The sequence below is a fragment of the Mytilus californianus genome, unplaced genomic scaffold (genome assembly GCF_021869535.1).
Source record: "Mytilus californianus isolate M0D057914Y unplaced genomic scaffold, xbMytCali1.0.p SCAF_7, whole genome shotgun sequence".
Taxonomy (NCBI): domain Eukaryota; kingdom Metazoa; phylum Mollusca; class Bivalvia; order Mytilida; family Mytilidae; genus Mytilus; species Mytilus californianus.
In genome coordinates, this window is record NW_026262723.1 from 86,925,431 (window position 1) to 86,947,075 (window position 21,645).

Below are 21,645 nucleotides of genomic sequence, written 5' to 3' on the forward strand. Positions count from 1 at the left end.
CTGTGCTTTTGTATCAAACCTCAAAAGTGGTTAAGTTTTAGGGTAAGTAAATTCAATTGACTGATGGTTTATTAATAAAGTGAAGTCAAAGATTACACAATTACCTTTACTAATCGGCTATAATTGTCTAATATCAGTCGCCAATGTATTTCAACAAGAGTTACACGTCAAATAAGACTTATGAAGCTGGAATTGTGACCCTTCGTTTACTTGCGGTATTCGTGTTGCTCTGTCTTTAGTTTTTGTAAAGTGTTTTGTTTTAAATGTTGTTGGTTTTTCGTTGTTTTTCTTAAAAAGAGGCAAATAATACCAAGGGGACATTCAAAACTCACAAGTCGAAGAGTAACTGTCAACAACATGGCAAAAACGAAAGAAGACGAAAACACAAACAACTCCACAAAACACTACATTAAAAGCTAAAGAATGAGCATTATGAACCGCAATAGAAACAAGGGGGTCATCACAGGTACTCTGGACAGGGTAAGCGAATCCTGCTCAAATATTTGCACCCGTCATGTTGCTCATTGTAAGTACAAATTCGGTGATCAGTCTCATTCTGTGATATCATAATCGGGAAAAAGGGACGATGATTGAAATATATCCGTGGTCATCTTTGAAACAGGTATTCCATAACGGTCAACCAACTCGTAAACTGTCGTAAGGGTTACTTCCACTTTACCAATTTGAACCCTGGGTTAAATATATCTTTCATGTAAGTAGCAACCCTCTATCAAGGAAATCATTATTGAAAACGCAAGCATCAACTGAAAGATATAAACTCTATATGTATGCGTTGCTGGAATGTTGCTACATAGAAATTGAAAGTTCACAATTGGGAAGCTGAAATGATCTCTTTTGTCGTAAAGTTTTGGTGTTTCGGTTGTTTTTGTTCTACTTATGGTTTATGAAATATTTTAAATATGTACATTCTCCTATTGTATGCAAGATAAAAAGTAAAATAACAAAAACATCGAACTCCAAGGAAAATTCAAAACGTAAAGTCCTGTATCAAATGGCAAAATCAAAAGCTCAAATACATGAAACGAATGGAAAACAACTGTCATATTCCTGACTTGGTACAGGAATATCCTTATGTAGAAAATGGTGGCTTAAACCTGATTTTATAGCTAGCTAAACCTCTCACTTGTATGAGAGTCATATACAATTCTATTATATTGACACCAATGTTACTCAGACACTGGTGACGTTTTATAAAGTCTGAGTAACAGCTGCAAGCTCTTGAATACCGAATGAGTTGGGAAATGTATATACCATATGCGTGCGAAGTAAGTATATTTAAGGTAGGGGAATTTTATAATTTCAAAATTAAAATTGGCTCGTTTGTCATAGATTCTGATACTAAGATGACCACTTATGTCAAATCAATGTTTTGTGTAGTTAAGGTTTTTCTCTGACTACTAATGACGTCTTTACACTGAATCTGCTGGAGGTGTATGATCGACATATTAAATTAAAACCAATGAAATCTTGCAAAGATTGTTACACAAGTGGGCGGATTGTCTCCAAAAGATAGATTCGTTCCGAAGATGTCATTATCCATTTCCTCTGTCCGCATTAGTACTTCCCATCGTGACACCAATGCATACAATGCTAACTGGCTGTATATTTCTATTCTAATAAGCCCGCCTGCAAAAAAGTACCGTTATGACTGAGTTATAACATTCAAAAGCAGTTTACCAGATTTAGACTGTCTTGCTAACTGTCGCGATTGCCTGAAACAACAACTGTGCATTAAAAATTAAGAACAAAGTCTTATTATAGTGTATTTTGAATCTGCAGTGGTGAAGCTAGCAAAGGCATTTTTACATTGATGCCGTGACTGGAAATTATATAACCGTTTCCCTAATGGAACTTTCGTCATTTATTTCAACAATAGAAAATAAGAACTAGTTGCAATTTTAATTGGATAATTTCCGACTCATGTGTTGTCAAAAAAAAAAAACAACGATTGCCCACTATAGGTTATGTAACTTTTCATTTAAATGTACTATAAATAAATCTCTTAAAGCTGTTTCTTTTGATTTTCAGCGTTTTCCAAAGAATTAAAAAAAAAAAAATTTCTAATCAGCAACTGACACATTTCACACTTTTATTAACTTCTGTCTGATGCAACCGCATATATATATGACCAGCTCAAATCGGCCAGTGCTGTTCATTGGGGATTGTATTTCTACGCAGTCTTTGTTTTAATGTCTTAACCTTCGTCACCTGTAAAATTTTAGAAATGTACCAGTTCATATCGCACATTACAATGTTTGTTAGTAGCATATCTATGCAGTCTCTGTTGTAAATACCTAACCTACGTCATTTTTTATATTTTAGAATTGTACAAGCGTTGTTGTGTTCGGTTTTAATTGTATAAATTTCAAGATTGTTATAATTAAATCAGAATAGATTGATATGATTCATTTTACATCATAATCATACGGATGAAGGATATCTGTTATCCGAAATATTTATAGATAATTACATTTAATGTTTCCTTTTTTTAATATTGGTGTTGTTTTGTACATTTTTTAGGCGTTTATATAAAAAAAAAGTAAAACAACAAAAATACCGATCTCCAAGGAAAATGCAAAACGGAAAGTCCCTTAACAATAATAAATAATTTATTTATTGTGTACATGTATCGTTACTCGTAACGATCCAGCGCCTCGTAAGAAAGATCGTTGACTAATATCTAGACGTTTTATGTATATGTAAATATATATATATCAATATATCCTTTTTTATTTTCAACGCTCATATGGTCTGTTTTGTTGTGTAAATTAATAAAAGAAAATTTAGGTGAACAACAATGAGACATAAATCCAAAAACACAAGGAAGAATTAACCGATTGTTTGGATATTAATGAAAAAATACCAAATAAATCAATGTCAAAACAAGTTAAAAAAAATTATGATCACATCGTAAAAAATAACACTTCTTTGAAAAAGCTAGTAAAAAGAGATGTTAGTAAGACATCCTTGTCCTTTGGTCTCTGATAGCTAGTTGTCTCATTGGCGACCACACTGATGATTTGACTGTGAACTATATCAGTTCTACAACAAAACTACTATAAATATTGATATCTCGTGTATCCAAGAGAGTTTGAATAAAACGATACTGCTCTTTACAGCTTGACCTTTTCTGACTAAAGAAGCAGATGAAAACTTTTTTTGATAATCATGATAATTATATTTTTGAATATCACGATAATTATATGGTTTCCTATTCTATTTAGTTTATTAGTTATATCAAACTCTTCTTATAGGTTAGACAATACCTGGTCATGTCAGCTAATACGATATCCTTGAGAATTTTCTCATTGTGACGATTTTATGAAGATAAACTCAGATATTTTCTGGTTTTGTTGACGTTTATCAGTGACGTTTAGCCAATATCTCATTCAATTCATTTCAATCGAGAATACAAGGAAGATAAACTAGTCATCACTTTAAACTACAGTTCTAGATTTGACTAGATTCGACTGAATGGTTGATCATTTCAGGGTTCCACTTTAGTAGAGAAACGGCATGACTATGTAAAAAATACTACACGCCCTCTATCGCCTATCTGATATTGTCAACAGTTTTGTCATTTTCTTTGATGTGACAAAGGCTAAGAACTGTATATGAAATAAACTTTGCATTGAAGGTAGTGCTGGCATATTAGGTGACGCCTTCCATGTCGATACATCTTGTCTACTCTTACTCTTATAGCGGGACCGAAAGTTGAAATGGCTTTTGTATATACTGTAATTTATATACTGAAGATAATTAGTTCTTATCCTTTTTCTTTGATTTTTATAAATTTGGTGTTGTTAACACACATGTTTATCGGTATAATAGAGACATTAACTAAATGTATCGATTAAAAGGGCAATGCCATTTTAACATTACACTGGTACGTACTAAATTTCCTTTATTCAAAGTGCATAAAATGAAAAAAAAAAAAAAAAACAATCAAAACAATGAATATTTACTTATAATTACATTACATGTATGTTTCATTATAATACGTTATTTTGATTGGCTAACAGCAATCTCGCGTCATTCTGAAATTAACCTTCATTTCAAAATGAAATGTAATATTCATGATGACACGAGCTTCCACAATAAAGTGCACAGGTAAATAAAAGAAAAACTTGACAGAAATCTGTTTTGTTGTTCATGATCCTAGCAAAAAAATGTAACTATAAGTATTAAATGCTTCTTTTGGTAATTTTATAAGGGTTGTAAAAGCGTTGACGCGCACATTTTTAGAATGAAATACAAAATGTACTTCGGTCAACGCTTTTATACCCCAATAAATTTACAAAAAGAAGCATTCAATTCTTAAATGTGGATCGCTTGGTAAGTGAATCACAAATCTAAACGAACTGAAGAAGGCCAAACTATTTTTAATATCATGTCACGTGGTATTCTTTTTAAGGTTTTTCATAAATTGACGAAAAAATAAAGGTAAAAGTTTTCAAATATATATATTCATGTTTTTTACAATTTCAAAGTAACGTATGCTTTAAGATATAGATAAAAGGCAATTTTAAGAAAAAAGTTAATAGATTTAACAAGCTATCAAAAAGTGAATTTTCTTACATGACTAAACCATAATGATATAACTAAAGACAACCACTGATGAGATTCCTTATATAGGAAACTGACACATGCATGTGTGGTGGGTTCAAACTTTCATGTTTTTGTAAACACTCAAACATTTTCCTTTCAATTTCGAGCAGTTGAATTACTAAAGGAATACAAAAAAAAAAAAAAACAAAAAAAACCAAACAAACCAAGCAATGAAAATCAGTTCAGAAAAAAGCATCTAACTGCATACTGCCGGTATGAAAACCAACAAAAACACAGATACAATGAAGCAATACTTAATAGAACCGTATCAAAGAATGTTTGCATTCTATGAAAGCAAACACAAGGTACATAATCTTTCAGCCTTATTTTTTGCAGGTGTCTTTCGGGCTAAATTTTATACAGCAACGTCATCAATATCACAGAAAGACACAGACACGCTCAATAAGAAAATAATTAATACGTATGTTATCATTATTTCATGTTGTTTTTGTCGTTTGAAGAAACATGTTATTAGGAACAGAAAATTACGAACATCTGAATGAACTATTAAATCGATTAGTATATCCAACGTGTGAAAAGATTCTCGAAAATCATCTTCGAGCAAATACATATCGTTCTACCAATTCCATGCTAACTGTACATACCCAATATCGGCAACATTGACCAAAAGACAGTGGAGTTTCTTGTATAAAGACGAAAACACAAATAGTTAGAAGAAGTCAGGTTGTGTTTGTCAAGTTATTACAACATGCACAACATTTAGGAATCTTGATCTGAATGTTATATGTTTCCTTATAATCGAATTCTCAGTGATTGATGGATTGAACATGGACGCATTGAAGAGACTGAATGTATTCAATCAAGAGATGCGGGACATACGAACAGGAATAGTTCCGCATAGTGACTTTCATGCCAAATGGAATACAACAACAGACAGTTTAATGGTTCTAGGTGTTAACCAGCAGCATATAGATATAATAAAGAACATGAGAGTAAACCGCACGTCTACTGCTACTGCTTTAGATGACAAGGTTCTATACTGGAGAGTTGTCTCATTGGCACTCATACCACATCTTCCTATATCTAATTAAGCGTTTTTTCCACAACATTTACAGTAGAAAAAAATATTTGGTCGTTGCAACCTTAATACAATAGGCTACAAAAAACGAACGGCATTCTTGTCTGCTATGTTCTTCTTACCTTATAAGTCCATCATGACGTAGTGAAACGAATCGGGTACAAAAAAGACACGAGTGAGATATGGCAATCTAGATAACTCATTAAATCTTTATGGAAGTTGGTTCGACATGAAATACTGAAAAATTATACTTAAGGCACATCTTTGATAATTTCTTTACTTTTCGTTTTGACATTTTACAAAATAAAGGTGGCATTACTAATGAATGACTGCTAACATTCGAGTGATACAAATAATTGGCATATATTTTGCATATATGAATTCAAAGGATGTGTAGAAAATTTTAACAGCCCCAGTAAAAAGAGCATGATGGAGGTTTTACTTATACTATGTCACTTAACATCCCTAGTTAAAAAGACATTGCTACACCTCACATCTAAAAATGCAATGCACACTCCAGCAGTAGACTCGACAATCAAATCAGTATAATTTTTAATGCCGTTATGATCGATTTTATATATATAAAGCTAATGAGTGGATGATATGTTGTCATTCATGAAATGTGTTAGTAGTTTTACAACCCAAAATGTTTTTAAGTGCTTAGACTATAAATAGTGTCAGCATTTCTACAAATTACCGAGAATCAACTGCAAAAGATAAATTTTATCATTGAAAGTAATCAATATTAGAGATATCAAATCTTTTTTGGAAGTTGTTTTATGCCCCTGTTCATTACGATGTAGACTTTTATAAAATACATGTATATGTCAAATTAGGATTTTGACCCCAATTCAGCGGTTCACTAAACATGGAACTGTGAAGGTGGAAGCGTGGCATGATATCAAATGGACACATATCTTTGTCAATACAATTATTTATAGACGTTTATTGAAATAAATAATACAGATATAAAGGAAAATATAGTATAAAAGTAAGATGTGGTATGATTGCCAATGAGACCAGAAATCGAAGGTTACCTCACAAGACCTTAAACAATTAGCAAACCCTTACCATATAAGAAACTATATGTTTGTACACTATTTTCATTTCTAAAAATTAAAAAATTCATAAATTTGCTAATTTTTTCTAAACGTAATTCTTAAGTTTTAATACTTTAAAAAGATTATTTGTTTTTTTTCCAAACTTTAAACTAAAAGAACGAGGATTGGCGCTGTAAAACAGGTATTAACTCAGTTCTTTTCTTGGGCGTGCCTGTACAAAATTTAAGAATAGGACTCCTACTCATTTGTTCAATCTGTTATAGTAGTTAATTAATTTAGCTATTTCCTTTTTTGCAGAGCTGCAGATTTCAATGTTGTATATTACTACTAATGGCACTAGGCGTATCCTTTCGTAATCATTCATATAAATTTTTAGGAAAGCGGTTGATTTAAAAATAAATTGCCATGTAATAATAATACGTAGAATGCACGAATATGTATTCTTGTATAGGTTGCTTTGTATTTTGGAAGTGAAAGTAAAAGAAATAATTAGATATAAGAAGATGTGGTATGAGTGCCAATGAGACAACTCTCCATCCAAGTCACAATTTGTAAAAGTAAACCATTATAGGTCAAAGTACGGCCTTCAACACGGAGCCTTGGCTCACACTGAACAACAAACTATAAAGGGACCCAAATGTGACTAGTGTAAAACCATTCAAACAGGAAAACCAAGTTCATTTGAATACTCAAGAATATTTAGGAGAGTCCTTGGAAATCAAGCGATGACAGATTGTCGCTTCCGAATGAAAACGACAACGGCTGTTATAGTTTTTTTTTCTTATTTTGTATTCCATGCTCCATTCATAGCTTATAGCAGTAGGGTTATTGCCTGTCGTTGAAGAGCATACAGTGACATACTGATGTTCCCCTTCTCTGTTCCTTCTGGTTTTAGTTAAAAAAAATTGCCATCTTATCATATTCTCCTCCTAAGATATATTGAATTCACAGTAACACGTCGAAAACAAGGACGCCATCACGAGTTGATTGACCGTTATGGAATATCTGTTTCACAGATGACGACGGATATGTTCCATAGGGTAGAAATCTCACAAAACATATTTAACCATGTTGCATTTTTGCGCATGTCCTAAATCAGGAACCTCTAACCTTTGATAGTCTTGTGTGTTTTTTAAATTTATTTCGCTGAACTAGTATACCTTATTGTTTAAGGGCCAGCTGAAATCCGTCTCCGGGTGCGGAACTTTATCGATGCGTTGAAAACCCATTGTTGGCCTTGAGGGGTTTTTCTTCTCTTTGGTCGGGTTTGTGTCTCTTTAACACATTCCTTGTTCCATTCTCGATTCCAATCGCCGTTACTACAATCCCGTGATCATAAATGTTGCATTGTTTGCACAAAATATTTTAGTCATTAATTGTTCACATCTGTCGTCAGTTGTTTATATATAATTTCAAAATTGTATTACTTGCATGTTTTCAAATAACGGTTATACTATGCTTACATCTTATATTGATATGAATGAATTAAGGATACAACATATCACATATTTTTTTGTATAGGCACTTCCAATTTTTTGTATAGTAGCTTGCATTCTTTGTTTTCATGAACACAAAAAATGTCTTATACATTTGACAATGTAAAACGACCAATTAACAAGATCATCAGATGTCTCCATTACTACGTAGAGATAATAATAGTTCAAGAAAATAAACTATTTGAAATTAACCATTTCTTTATGCAGTATCATTAATTGCTTTGCATGCTTACAGTATTAAAATTTCTTATTTCGAATTTTGTGTTACTCTCCTTCTAACGTATTTAATATTTCAATCTTTTTTTTTTAAAGAATAGCACAGATCAACATCGTAAAACAGAAACAGTTGACTTGTTATTATAACATGACTGATTGGAGCATGAGAGATTTACAAACGCCTTTCATTCTTGTTGCTTTTATTTGTGACATAAACAGCTGAAAACAAGATATTATGTAGAAAATGCGGTTTCATATAGAATTCAGATTTTTTTTATATACATTGTAACATATATTGTCATAAAATACAAATAGCTCAGTTGGAGTGAATTAAACCTATGTCCTACACTAGTATTCTTTATTCTAAATTTAACTACGGATAGAAAAAATTAGTCCAATTTTGTTTAAATAAATGACCAAAGCAGATATTTAAATATCTTGAAGGAAGGTTGTGGAAATTGAACTATTCTGATTTAAACAAAAAGATATATGAAACAGACATTATCAAGATGCTTGATTTGTATTGATAATTTAGGTAATGTGTTTTTCAATAGACAATATGTTATTAATTGATGATGACACCTCATATAACTAATAAAAATTGACTACTTGTATGTTCATCGCAACTATTTCATTGAACTAATTGAAGTAAAGATTACCGAAAATACAATTAAGTCTGCCTCATATCTTTACTTACATCTAATAAATGACAGTAAGCGTAGGTTGACAGGTATAAAAAGGACTTAAAGACGATTTCAATTCTAAGACCATTCAATTTCTCTGTAGCAATCTAATAGCCGAGCTTGCATATGGAATATATATCTCCCGGTTGAGACGATACTATATGACTTTCGTTTCCTTGAACTGCTTACAAGGATGCTAGTGCACCAAGTGTTCTTAGAGTAAAGTTGAAGCAATTTACGGTCGCCATAATGATTTAATTGTCAGTTATGGAATGAATGACCGCGGATTTCCCTCTCACGTTGTAACAATGATCCCGTCCTTATTCATTCGATTGTTACACCTTAGAATGCGAAATATCACCGTATTGTTCCTTGAAATGAACAACACAACGGATGCTACAAGTGGAGTAGGAATTGCTTACCTTCTGGAACACTTGGCTTTACACCTAAACTGAGTCATAATGCTTTTGCTTTTACATTATTTAACATTGTTGTATTTTGAGTATTTTGTATTTCGATATATTTGTTGTTTTTAACGGTAAAATTCTTGTCTATGCTTTGTTCTAAAAAAACTGTGATTTTGTATCAGACTTCAACAGCGGTTACGTTTTAATGTAAGAGAATTCACATGACCTGTGGTTTTCGAATAGAGTGAAGTCGTAGATTACTTAAGAGGCTTTCCTAATCGGCTATAATTGTCTAATATCAATGTATTTCAACAAGAGTTAAACGTCGGGTAACACTTGTGAAGCTGGAACTGCTGACCTGACTGTTTTCTGTATAGTGTTTTGTGAACTGTTGTAGGTTTTTCGTCGTTTTTCTTTAAAAAGAAAAACAAAAGATACCAAGGGGACATTCAAAACTCATAAGTCGAAGAATAACTGTCAACAACATGACAAAAACGAAAGACGACGAAAATTAACTCCACAAAACAATTCATTGAAAACTGAACCCCACTAGAAACAAGGGATTTTCACAGGTACTGTGGAAGGGTAAGCAGACCCTGCTCCAATATTTTCACCCGTCATTTTGCTTATTGTAAGTACAAATTCGGTGATAGGTGATAATTCTCATTCGGTGATATCATAATCGAGGAAAGGGGACTGTATTGTGTTTACGACGATTGGAACATATCCGTGGTCATCTGTGACACCGATCTTCCATAACGGTCAACCAACTCTTAAAACTTTTGTGGTAAATATTTAGCGTTGTCTGGTTTTTTTTTCCTACTTATAGTTTACTTGGTATGAAATATTGTAAATATGTAAATTCTCCTGTTTTATGCAAGATAATCCATGTTTTGTGTAATTCATGTTTTTCTAAGACTGCTTATATCTTTACACTGAATCTGTGTACTGATTGACATTTTAAATCAAAACCAATGAACTCTTGCAAAGATTTTTATACAAGTGGGAGAATTGTCTCCAAAAGATGGATTCTTTCCGAAGAAAGTGTCTTTATAAGGTCGGAAATGTCATTATCAATTTCCTCTCTCCGCTTTAATATTTCCCATTGTTTGTTGACACATATGCATACAATGCTAACTGTTCTATATTTCAATTTTTTAATAATCTCGCCTGCAAGAAAGTACAGTTATGACTGAGTTATAGTATTCAAAAGCAATTTACTAGATTTAGAATGTCTTGCTAACTGTCGCGATTTCCTGAAACAACAACTGTACATTAACAATAAAGAACAAAGTCTTAGTATTGTGTATTTTGAATCTGCAGTGAATCTAGCAGAGGCATTTTTAGATTGATGCCGTAACTAGAAGTTATATAACCGTTTCTTTAATGGAACTTTAGTCATTTATTTTAACAATAGTAAATAAGAACTACATGCAATTTGAATTGGATATCTTCCGACTCATCATCAATCATACTGATGATATGACTGTGAAATATATCCTTTCTTGAACAAAACTTCTATAAATATTGGTATCTCTTGTATCTAAGAGAGTTTGAATTTAAAGACACTGATCTATACATATTGACCATTTTCTATAAAATGAAGCAGATCAAAACTTGTCAGTTAATTCGACATTCAAGATATTTTTCTCAAAGTTGCGATTTTATTAAGAGGAACTCAAATATTTCCTGTTTTGTTGAGTTTTATCAGTGATGTTTACCCAATATCTCGTTCAATTCATATCAATCAGGAATACGAGGAAGATAAACTCGTCATCACTTAAAACTACAGATCTACATTCGACATGATTAAATGGGTGATCATTACAGTGTCTCACTTTACTAGAGAAACTTCATGATTATGTCAACGATATCACACGCCTTCTATCGCCTATCTGGTATTATCGACAGTTTTGTCATTTTCTTAGATTTGACAAAAGCTAAGGACTGTATATGAATTAAATTCGCATTGAAGCCGGTAGTGCTGGCATATTAGGCGACGCCTTCCATGTCGACACATCTTGTCTCCCTCTTATTCTTATACCTGGACTGAAAGCTGAAATGACTTTTGTATATTACCATAATTTATAAACTGAAGATACTTATACTATTACTAGGATTTTTTTTTTTAGAAATTTGGTGTTGTTAACACACATGTTTATCGGTATAACAAAGACATAAATCAAAGGTATCGATTACAAGGCCAATGAGATTTTAACATTACGCTGGTACGTTCTAATTTTCTTTATTCAAAGTGCAAAAATTTAAATAGAACAATGAAAACAATAAAGATTCACTTATGTGGATCGCTTTGTAAGTCTAACACAATGTTTTGAATATTGACCAAAAAATAAAGGTAAGAGTTTTCAAATATATATATTCATGTTTTTGTTTTACAATTTCAAAGTCACGTATACTTTAAGATATGAATAAAAGGATACAAAAAAGTTGATAAATTTAACACGCTTTCAAAATTTTGTCAAAAGTCAAACGTCTTAATTGACTAAAACATAATGATAAAACTAAAGACCACTAACGAGATTCATAACATGGGAAAACAGACACATACGTATGGGACGGGTGTGATGGGTTTAAACCTACAAGTTTTTTTAACATTCAAACATTTTCCTCTTAATTTTGAGCAGTGAAATTACAAAAGGCATACACACACAAACAAAAAAAAAAAAAAAAAAAAAAAGCAATGAAAATCAGTTCAGAAAAAAGCACATAAATGCACGATGCCGGTATGATAAACAACGAAAACAAAGATACAATGAAACAATACTTAATAGAACCGTATCAAAGAATGAAAGCAAGCACAAAGTACATAATCTGTCATCAATTATTTTTGGCAGCTACCTTTCGGGTTAAATTTCATACAGCAACGTCATGAATAGTAGAGATAGACACAGACACGACCAATAAGATAATATTTCAAGTTATTTTTGTCGATGCAAGAAACATGTCATCAGGAAAGGAAAATTACCAGCGTCTGAATGAACTATTAAATCGATTAGTATATCCAACGTGTGAAAAGATTCTCGAAAATCATCTTCGAGAAAATACAGTATCGTTCTACCAATTCCTAGAGACTAACAAACATCGTATCGTGCACTGTTTTCGTGTCAATACAACTTGCTGTTCACTGCATGCTAACTGTACATACCCAATATCGGCAACATTGACCAAAAGACAATGGAGTTTCTTGTATAAAGACGAAAAAACAAATAGTTGCAAGAAGTCAGGTTGTATTTGTCAAGTTATTACAACATGCACAACATTTAGGAATCTTGATCTGAATGTTATATGTTTCCTTATAATCGAATTCTCAATGATTGATGGATTAAACATGGAAGCATTAAAGAGACTGAATGTATTCAATCAAGAAATGCAGGACATAAGAACAGGAATAGTTCCGTATAGTGAATTTCAGACCAAATGGAATACAAAAACAGACAGTTTAATTGTCCTAGGTGTTACTCAGCAGCAGATAGATAGAATAAAGAATTTGAGAGTAAATCGCACACCTACTCCTACTGTTTTAGATGACAGGGTAATATACTTAAAGCGTGTTTCCACAAATCTGAGAGTAAAAAAATTTTGATCGTTGCAATTTTCCATACCTTAATACAATAGGTTACAAATCCGAACGCCATTCTTGTCTGCTATGTTCTTCTTACCTAATGAGTTCATCATGATGTTGTGACGACAAAAATCGGGTACAAAAAGACACAAGTGAAAAATGGTCATCTAGATAACACATTAAATCTTTATGGAAGTTAGTTTCGACATGAAATACTGAAATAATATGCATAAGGCACATATCTAAGCACTGATACTAGAGGCTGATAACATTTAATTATAATCCGAATAATTAATAACTTTTAAAACTCTTTGATAGACAGATTTTTATAATTTCTTTACTTTTTATTTTGAAAATAGTAAATTTTACAAAATAAAGGTGGCTTTATAAATGAATGACTGCTGAAATTCGAGTGATACAAATAACTGGCATATTTTTTGCATATAAGAATTTAAAGGATGTGTAGAAAATATTAACAGCCCCAGTAAAAAGAGCATGATGGAAGTTTTACTTATACTGGCTCAAGACCACAATTAATGACCCCGCTTTTCGTTGTCCACGAATATAGTTCCTTTTAATTAGAGTGTATTTTTTCTTATTTTTTTTTCTTTCCATTCCACATTCATTTCTTAGTTTGTTTTGGTTGGAAATGAAAGAAGAGAGGTGAAATAAACTTTTGGATGTTGCATTTTAACTGATTTTGATATGGAAAGAGTGATTAGGCCAGGTGCAAAAAGGTCATATTTACAGTTTTCGGAACATATCTTGACTTGTCCATAGGGGTATGGATGTGTATTGGCTAAATTTGTGAGAGTGATTGGTTCAATCTTTCTGAATTTTGGATATATTTTTGGACTAGTACTATACATTACACACACAAAAGATTTGACAAAAAGGCATGATGCAATTGTTTTAATGAGACAAAACGTTATAAAGAACTAATAGAGGAATTTAATTGTGGTCTGTGGCCTACTATGCCACTTAACATCCCTTGTGTGAGCTGTAACAATGTCTTTTTTACCTAAAAGTGCATGGCACACTCCGGCAGTAGACTCGACAATCAAACCAGTATAATTTGTAATGCAGTCAGAATCAATTATATAACTAAAGCTAATTCAGACATTCCCCTCTAGTCAGGATTCCACCTTCTTAACATGAGCGGATGATATGTTGTCATTCATAAAATGTGTTAGTAGTTTTACAACCCATAATTTTTGACGTGCTAAGACTATAAATTGTGTCAGCAAAGTCTGTTTTATCTTTAAACTGATGAGGTCAGCACTTCTACAAATTACCAAGAATTAACTGCAAAAGATAACTTTTATCAGTGAAAGTAATTAATATTAGAGATATCAAAATTTATAATCACATGATGATGTTTTTATTATGCCTGTTCATTAGAATGTGGACTTTTTATAAAATATATGTCAAATTAGGATTTTAACCCAGATTCTGCGGTTCACTAAACATGGAATTGTGATAGTGTGAGCAAGACATCGTTACCTATAGACACATATTTTTGTTTTATTTATATCTTTATTTTGATAAACTTTGTCAATACAATGGTACATATTATTGAAATAAATAATACAGATATAAAGGAAAACATAGACTTTATATGGAACGCCACAGCTGTCTTATGTGGAACTCTGATATTACTTTATGTTGTTTTATTATTACTTGATGATATTTAGTCTTTACTTAATATTGTTTTGACATTACGTAATGATGTTTTGATATAACTCAATATGGAATAGTCATTACTTAATGATATTTCGATATTACACGATATGGTTTCGTATTGACTTTATATGGTTTTGTCATTACTCAATATGGTTTTGTCATTACTCGATGTGGTTTCATCATTATTTAATGTGGTTGTGTCATTTGTCAATGTGGTTTTAACATTACTTGATGTGAATGTGACTTAACGTTATGTAGTTGTTTCATTACATGATGTGGTTTTGTTATTTCGTAATATGGTTTTAACATTACGTAATGATGTTTCAAAATTTGACGATTTTACACTACATGATGTGTTTGTTTCATTATTTGATGTGGTCCTGTCATTCTTTGATGTGGTTATCTCATTACCGGATGAGGTAAAATCACGTGACCAATTCGGAAAAAAATATGTTCTATTTTTAAACAGATTTCAATATGTCATTTATTTAATGTGCTTTGGATGGGTATCGCTATCCATTGAGTTAAAATTAAAATTAAAGTTCGAGTCGTTGTTCAGAGTTATTTGGTATGAAAAAGGAGAACGGCAGACAATAATAAGAAAAAAAGTATTAAAAAGTTTACAGTATTTCGGAAATAGTTGGGATATCCCCAAACCACTTTGTCTTGTTGTTTTTATACGACCGCATACAAATTTTGCGGTCGTATATTGGTATGACGTTGGCGTCGTCGTCCGGCGTCGTCGTCGTCGTCCGAAGACACATTGGTTTTCGCACTCTAACTTTAGTTTAAGTGAATGGATCTCTATGAAATTTTACCATAAGGTGCAATACCACAAAAGGAAGGTTAGGATTGATTTTGGGGGTTATGGTACCAACAGTTAAGGAATTAGGGGCCAAAAAGGGACCAAAAATAAGCATTTTTGTAACTTCCAGACATAACTTGTGTGTTAGTGTATGGATCTCTCTGGCATTGTACCACAAGGTTCCATATCACAAAGGGAAAGCTGGGATTGATTTTGGGGGTAATTGCCTCCAAATTTTAGGAATTAAAAGGGACAAAAAACAAGCATTTTTCTAGTTTCATGACAATAACTTATGTGTAAGTGTATGGATCTTTCTGAAATTGTACTACAAGGTTCCATATCACAAAAGAAAAGCTGGGTTGAGTTTGGGGGTAATTGCTCTAAACGTTTAGGAATTTGGGGCCAAAAAGGGGCCAAAAAAAAAGCATTTTTCTAGTTTCCAGACAATAACTTGTGTTCAAGTGTATGGATCTCTCTGAAATTGTACTGCAAGGTACCATACCACAAAGGGAAGGCTGGGATTGAGTTTGGGGTGATAAATCATAAGGGGGTTCAAAAAATTTGGGGGGGATTTTTTTTCCTTTTTTTTCTTTAAAATTTGCCATTTTAAATTGGTTATTTCTGATTTATTATATATAAAAGCAAATAATAATGATATAGTTTGAATAGGTAAATTAAATTTTTTTAAGTTCTTAGACCACATTCATTCTGTGTCAGAAACCTATGCTGTGTCAAATATTTAATCACAATCCAAATTCAGTGCTGTATCGAGCTTGAATGTTGTGTCCATACTTGCCCCAACTGTTCAGGGTTCGATCTCTGCGGTCGTATCAAGCTGCGCCAAGCGGAGCATTTTATTATCTTAAGTTCTCAAACGGAAGCAGTATTTTTGTAATAAATTTGTAAAATATTCCACGGAACCCTGTGTCTCGCCTGATATTGCTGCTGTAAGTGTAAAAGCGTCATGTCGATCGGCTGTACATTTATCTATACATTTATCGGTAAAAACAAAATTAAAAAAGAAATGTTTTTCTGTAGATGCTTTTTCTTGAAATTCAGGAATAACTCCTATACAAGTTTCAAAACACTTCATGGAGGTTTACAAATTTATCATGTCAAAACAGGTTAATTCGGTTTTATTTAACTAAAACAAAACTGTATGGTTTTCAACAATAAGCAAAACCTATACCCTATAGTAAGCTATAAAAGGTCCCGAAATGGAAAATGTAAAAAACTAGAAACCTAACGATCTATAGATAGATAGATACTTTATTCTCTAAAAATTAATTACAAGTTTACAGAGAAACATACAATATAAATACAGATACAATAGTTGAGGTAAACAAATACAGTATGATATTCTAAAAGTACAAAATTATGATGGCATACATGTTTAGTAACATGTATAATGAAAGGTTAAACTCAATAGAAATTTAAAAAATGGAGATGGAGACGCTGACGCCACTATCGACGACGAAATATAGGTTTGTTGTGTCTCGCTGCTGCTACATTGATGTCGCAGGCTCGACACAAATCAAAAGACTTGAACTTTATTGTTAACAAATGAAACACTTCAAATCAACTCACACTAAAGTTACAGGGAAACGGGGGGAGGGGGCTCGGACTTAGCGACAAAGCATAAATACTATAAAATAAGAATTCTCCGATTTTTTTTTTTAGCGTAAATGATCATTTGAACTTATATGAATATCAATCTTTTATTTGTAATCAATTGAATTCCCTGATCTACCTCGCACTAATTGAAAAATAAACTTTTTGGAATATCTGTTTCACATGTGACGACGGACATGTTACAGTGGTCGTTACCATAATACTGTCATCTTTTCCTTGAATGTGAACTACCAAATAAAACCAAATCACTGGGTTTGTACTTTCTCGAATAACACGATGGGTGCCTTTCTGGAGCATCCGAGATCACCCCGATGGATTTATATTACCCAGTCATACCGATCTATTGAGTCAGCCAAATGAAACTGTTTTGTATGCCACCGCAACTGAAAGTTGGGGGGCATATTATTTTACCCCTGCCCGTCCGTCCGTCCGTCTGTCCGTCCCATTATAGATAAATAGTTATTCCGCATAACTCCTCCTACAGTTTGAATCCTAGGAAGTTTTCTCTTTACTGTCTGTTTGTACATATATTGAAGGTGTGCATGTGGTCAGGGTTAAATGTTCATTAATATTTGCTCTTTTGGGAGATAGTTGAACTTTTTTTTGTATTTTTTTTGGGAAATTTACTTGCATAAGAAGAGCGTTTCCAGATAACTCCTCCTACAGTTTGAATGCTAGGAGGCTTTCACTCTGCTGGCTGTTTGTACAATTTTTAAAGGTGTGCATGTGGTCTGGGTTTTTAATTTTATTATCTTTTGTTCTTTTGGGAGATAATTGATCTTTTTTTTGTCATTTTTGGGGTATAAGCGGTTAATTTAAATGAGTTGAGTGCGGGGGCATCACTTTGTCTAGTTTACATTTTTTCTCTCGTTTTGTGCTTTACACAACTGTAACAGTCCGATTTAAGGTTAGGATTTAGCGCTCACATACATGGTAAACTCCGCCACAGGTCTTTATGTACCTGCCCCAAGTCAGGAACATGAAGTTCAATTGTTGTCGTTGTATAAATGTGTGTCATTTTTTGTTGTAGATTGTTTAAATATAAATAAGACCGTTTGTTTTATCGTTTGAATTTTTTCACATGGTGCATGGTGGCCTTTTGTAGCTGACTATACGGTGTGTTGAAGGCTGTACGGTTGTCTATATATGATTTCTTACACCCACTGCATTTAAACTCTGGTGGATAGTTGTCTCATTGTCAATCACACCACATATAAGTTTATTTCAACTTCTATGTTGCGTTTTGTATACTGTAACATAGTTTATCTTTTGTACGCATACCCCGGAGCCCTCTTTTCGGAAGCCCGAGCAAAAGTCCTTGTTCCGCGATAGAAAATTTAATTACGAACTCATATAAGATAGCTCGAATTTCATCTCAAAATCTTAATTAATCTGAATGAGACTTAAATTCGAATCTAACTCAAAAAGTGACTCAAATCTAATGTTGTAACTAGAACTCGACCTTTAAATGTGACTCAAACTCGTAGTCCAACTCGAAACTCAATGCTAACTAAAACTTTAATTCTAATAATGACTTGAATTCGAAATCGAAGACTAACTCAAAGTATAACTCAAACAGTAACCCGAACTTTAATTTGAACTCTAATTCGATGGATGGCCACACTCATCCAAGGCACATACAACATGGAAATCTATCTAAAAATAGAACAGGTTTTTCCGAATTGATCACGTGATTTTACCTCATCAAGTAATGGGATAACCACATCAAAGAATGACAGGACCACATTAAATAATGAAACAAACACATCATGTAGTGTAAAATCGTCAAATTTTGAAACATCATTACGTAATGTTAAAACCATATAAATAATAGGCAGATCATCATTACAAAATAACAAAACCACATCATGTAATGAAACAACTACATAACGTTAAGTCACATTCACATCAAGTAATGTTAAAACCACATTGACTAATGACACAACCACATTAAATAATGGTGAAACCACATCGAGTAATGACAAAACCATATTGAGTAATTACAAAACTATATCAAATCAATACGAAACCATATCGTGTAATATCGAAATATCATTAAGTAATGACTATTCCATATTGAGTTATATCAAAACATCATTACGTAATGTCAAAACCATATTGAGTAAAGACAAATTATCATCAAGTAATAATAAAACAACATAAAGTAATATCAGAGTTCCACATAAGATAGCTGTGGCGTTCCATAACTTTAGTATAAAAATACGATATGGTATGCTTGCCAATGAGACTAGAAATCGAAGGACGAGGATGTTATCATTTGTAGGTTACCGTACGGCCTTCAATAATGAGAAAACCCATATCATATAAGAAATTTTATGTTTGTACACTGTTTACATTTTGTTTACAATTTTATTTTCAAAGATCTACTCATCTTTGTAAACGTTATTTCTAAGTTTTGATACTTAAATTGAGTGTTTTTTTTCAATCTTTAAATTTAAAGTACGAGGTTTTGCGCTGTAAAACAGGTATTAACTCAGTGCTTTTCTTGAACGTGTCTGTATAAAATTAAGGAATATGAGTCTGACTCATTTGTTTAATCTGTTAATAACTAGTTGATTGATTTAGCTATTTCCTTTTTTTGCAGGGCTGCAGAAGTGTATGTTATAAAATACTACTAAATGCACTAATCGTATCCTTCATATGTTTTTTTTTATTTTGTTTTTGTTGTACATTTCGGAGTTTAGTGTGTCGTCCATTTCGCTGAACTAGTATACATTTTTGTTTAGGGCAGCTGAAACCCGCCTCCGAGTGCGTGATTTTCTTGCTGCGTTGGTGGCCTTTTTCTGTTCTTTGGTGGGGTTGTTGTCTCTTTGACACATTCCCCGTTTCCATTCTCTATTCCAATCGTCGTAACCACAATCCCGTCCTCCTTTTGTGACCCCTTTTATGACCTACCGAATTAGACTCATTAACGGGTGTGTACTTACATGAGCAACACGACGGGAGTCACATGTGTAGCAGGATCTGCTTACCCTTCCGAAGCATCTGAAGTCAACCCCGGTTTTTTGGTGGGGTTTGTTTTGCTCAGTCTTTAGTTTACTATGTTGTGTTTGTTTTCTCTTAATCGATTTATGACTTTTGAACAGCGGTATACTACTGTTGCCTTTTTTGTATACTGCTGTTTGTCTTTTGTTTTTTTTCGTCTTTTTGCAATGACGTATATACAGTATGGGTTTTGTTAATTTTGAAGACCGTTCGGTGTCCTGTAGTTGTTGGACATCCTTGACTTTGACCTATTGGCTGATAATTGTCTCATTGATAATATCCTAATTTTGATAATACATTATATCATATTACAGTAAAATACACAATTTTCTAATTTATTATTGGATAATTACATACAATGTAATAAAAAAAACCAGACGCTACAATTTCCTTAACTTCGATACTTACAGATATTAATTATTATTGGTGTTTCGCTAGGGATTGTATTGCCTATCATTTTAACACGTAAGTTAACATAGAATGTATAAACCTCATAGTCAAGGTGTGGGAATGAAAGCTAAATGAGATCTATTTTTAATAGCAGTTTGACGTTTTAATGTTTCGCGTCAATAAAACAGTTTTTGTTCTGTTTTTGTGCTTGAAAAACGTTTATTTCAGAATTAAGTTGACCAAACATGTTGCATTGTTTGCTCAAAATATTTTATTCACTCTGTCGTCATTTGTTTATACAGTCAAACCTCGTTGTGTCGAAGTCGAAGGGACCGGACCAAAGTATTCGACTCATCCGAGGTCGAGTGTGTCGTCAAAAATTTGTAATGCAAGAAATACGGTATGAGATTTGCGTTAACTAGATACTTTGAACAGTGTGCTTTTTTTCGATATGACACACTTTATAATTGTGTATGAAATCGCCATTGTTGGTCCTTCATAATAATCAAGCACACAAGAACAGATACAAATCATGCACAAATAAAATCAATATTCAACACAAATATTTATAAAGGTCAGTCACTATAAATTATGAAATCATTCGTGGAACGAAATAAGTTCTGAACAGTCTCTGATGAGGGTGTCTGCTGTACATTAAATTATCATGAATTTATCATAATTGTCTTAATCCTTTATTTATTGTAATTAATGAGTTTTAATTCTAACGATTGATTTAATCTCGGCTAGTGTCATTTAAATTCGTTTCGTTTTTATCTCATGTGAAATATGTTCAACACACTAAAGTTCCGCTTGAACAATCAACAAAGGTGTTAACTACCGGCAACCATAAACAAGTCAATTTAACTGTTATACAAACAAGTATGTTTACTCAGCTTTAATCTCTTTTGAAAATGATTAGGTTACATAAGAAATACATCCGATTTGAGTTTTTATCATTAGGTCTGCATCTTTCGAAAATTTTTACTTTCGAACTTCGAGACATCGGGGTCAATTT

General features: G+C 32.6%; 1 long non-coding RNA gene across 1 annotated transcript; it reads left to right on the top strand.

Annotated features, from left to right (window-relative positions):
- Positions 1 to 11,840: 11,840 nt before the first annotated feature.
- Positions 11,841 to 19,888, top strand: LOC127708620 (uncharacterized). The gene is made up of 3 exons (XR_007985326.1): positions 11,841 to 11,887; positions 12,387 to 13,084; positions 19,840 to 19,888. It is a non-coding gene; the product is annotated as an uncharacterized LOC127708620 (long non-coding RNA).
- Positions 19,889 to 21,645: the final 1,757 nt, after the last annotated feature.